Source organism: Poecilia reticulata, unplaced genomic scaffold, assembly GCF_000633615.1.
Source record: "Poecilia reticulata strain Guanapo unplaced genomic scaffold, Guppy_female_1.0+MT scaffold_155, whole genome shotgun sequence".
In the NCBI taxonomy this organism is placed as follows: domain Eukaryota; kingdom Metazoa; phylum Chordata; class Actinopteri; order Cyprinodontiformes; family Poeciliidae; genus Poecilia; species Poecilia reticulata.
Genome location: NW_007615016.1, coordinates 854,804 through 857,583, shown reverse-complemented (window position 1 = coordinate 857,583; position 2,780 = coordinate 854,804). Strand labels below are relative to the sequence as shown.

Below are 2,780 nucleotides of genomic sequence, written 5' to 3'. Positions count from 1 at the left end.
TATTAACGATGTTACAGTAGCTCCAAAGTGACCCACTGGCACAACTTCCTTTAGACGGGCTCTTTTTATTAAATGCCCAGTCAGAGGTCTAAAGCTTATCTATGCAACTTTAGACATAGATACATTTACAGACAGACAATAAMTTTACAAAATATTACAAACATAAAATACCTTAACAGCTTCTGCTCCTCTGTTTATTCAAGTCTCGCAACACATATACACAAATCTCGCGATAACTTCCAACAAAAAATAGTTCGACAATAAAATATAATAATTTTACACGAATCTCAAAACGTGAACCAAACAACTTAAAATACATAATCCTAACTGCAGGAAATAACCAAATTTTTTCATAACATGAATCATTTTAGTTACACTTACAGTTAGGTATGATATTGGTTTCTCTGATGTTTATCATTATTATTATTATTATTGTTATTATTATTGTTCGCTGCTGTTTGCTTGGGAAAGTTTACCTCAAGTATTTAAAGTCATCAGCCTTAAAGCATTCTTCTTCTGGTAGTTTTATTGTTTGSATCCCTTCCACATACAACCTTCTGTCCCTTTTCTCTGTCTGTGTGGAGAGAACACACACTTCTCATACACTTTTTGTGTGTTCTCTCCACAACACACAAAAAGTGAAAGATTTTTTCACAATGCTTGACAAAAGTACTTGCCTCTTACAGATTTCTTCTGTTTTTGCTTTTTTGTTAAATGTTTCAGATCATCAAGGAAGTTTCAAACAAACACTGATTAAGTACAAAAAATAGTTTTGATTTAATTTATTGATAAAATCAAAGTGTCTAAACTGAAAGTGACTTAAGCTGAAAGTGCACATTAATGTGTTCATAAAAAACACATTAATGTGTTCATGAACACATTAAAAATACTGGAGGCCCTGTCTAGAACCGCCCATCCTTGGCTCACTCTCTGTCCTTGCATATTCTGTAAGGACAGAATATGCAAGGACCCTCACACACTGCAATGAGTGCAACAAATATTGTCTTGGCATCTTATTATATTTTCTTTAGGTCAAAACAGAGTTCTTCTCTGCATTTGCTCAAACAAACACCAGGCCTTCAATGCCCTGTTCATTAACACCTCTGCTCCTAATCTTTCCCCATGTTTGTGGAGTAGCTCTTTAATGTCTTATTTCAGTAATTGATACAGAGATGACATATTATAGAGACACACAATAACCACAGAGGGCCATGTAATAAAGAAACAACAAAGCAATCACTACACAGGTTGTGAGATGGCTATTGCAGAACTCARGTGTGATGTTTTTACTAGATCAAACTTCAGGGAGAAGTGAATGTATTATTAATAACTCCCTGGATTTACGTCACTTTCCATATATGATAAGGATGAGCATTTTAAGAACAGCAAGCTTWACTTTTACGAGTATTTTCACGCTTTTTAAATTGTTTTTGTGGTAGAAAACATATGTGGGACATCATTCTTGCGCGGYTTTCTCTTTATAAATTAATTACAATTAATTCTACATAAAAATCTAAACAAAAAAAGTTTCAATAAACAGAAACACTTTTATTTGAATGATTCGGAGGAAAAACATCCGGAGAATGTCTCGAACAACTCGACCACTTCCGGTTTGTGGAAACCAGCAGCGCTCGCTCATTAGTTCCGACCAAACCAACCAAACAAAGCTCAGCGGGAGATCTGTCCCCAGTCTAGGGAGAAACATCTCGTCTTCTGAACGAGAATCCGCTCGGCCCGCTGAACCGCCTCCAACCGTTTCTGTATCGTCCGCCTTCTGACGACCGGTTGTGATTTCAGCCGCTGCGCAACGAGCGGAGCTAGCTTTGCCTCCACCCGCTGCGGGACGGAGATGACGAGCCAGCTGCTGGGCAGCGTGTCAGCCGCGAAACGGGCCTGGTAGGCGGGCGTGAGGAGAGGYTTGGCTCCCTGTTGGAAGCGGGACGTGATCGGATGTTTAGAGAGATTGGCGGAGTGACGCTAGCAACCAGGTGAGTTTGTAACGGGTTCGGTTAGCTCTGCTAGCCTGGCTACGTTAGCGCTCTGCTGCTGTGTCATGTTTACGTTTCCCAACGCACAGCAGCATTTATCTACAGGCAGGACTAAAGTTTCGGTTTTGCTCTGTATCCCAGAGAGAGGGGGGAGCAGAGTTCTCTCAGAATTTACTTCTGTCGACAAATTTKGATTTTTGGTTTATGTCAAGTCAGTTTTTTAGTGGCTTCAACTTTCTTCCGCAGGAAATAATATGTAGGTTATAAAGGATCAATAAAACATGATTAGTTTAGTCCGGTGACGTGCGGTGAGGTACTGACGTAATCATAATCATATTTACYAATATAGACCCCTGCATGTTATTGTTTACATAAGAAAATTTCGCGCATGCGGACAACGCTGGAGGGCAAAAATACTATTCTACATCTCATCCACAGCCGCGCTGCCGCCGTAGAATATTTCCGTTAACTCAGTTAAAATTGGACATGTAGATATTATTAATTTCGTGCTTCAAGGGAAAAACCGTTGAAGTACAACTCAAAACCACTTCTTTCTTGGTCTCTGTATCAGCGCAGCTMCGCGCAGACTCGTTGCCATAGCAACTGATAACGCCATACACAAAAAAAAAACTCAAATATTTCCCACACAAAGAGCAGAACATTCAATTTGCTGCAGTGGTATGGTTTTAGACGTAAGGTTTAGTTTTCGATTATTAGTAAGTGATTTCTGTGGTACGAGGAGAAAACTATAAATATATCGCTGCATTTTACTGTGTGGCTAGCTCCATGGCT

The 2,780-nt window shown here is 39.4% G+C and overlaps 1 protein-coding gene across 1 annotated transcript in view; it reads left to right on the top strand.

The window, feature by feature from the left end:
* The first annotated feature begins 1,593 nt into the window (after positions 1-1,593).
* The window catches only part of rab24 (RAB24, member RAS oncogene family), a 15,417-nt gene continuing 14,230 nt past the window's right edge, over positions 1,594-2,780 (top strand). The window contains exon 1 of the mRNA XM_008401983.2: positions 1,594-1,988. The gene's annotated coding sequence lies outside the window, so the exon portion shown is untranslated. The remainder of the gene's footprint in view (positions 1,989-2,780) is intronic.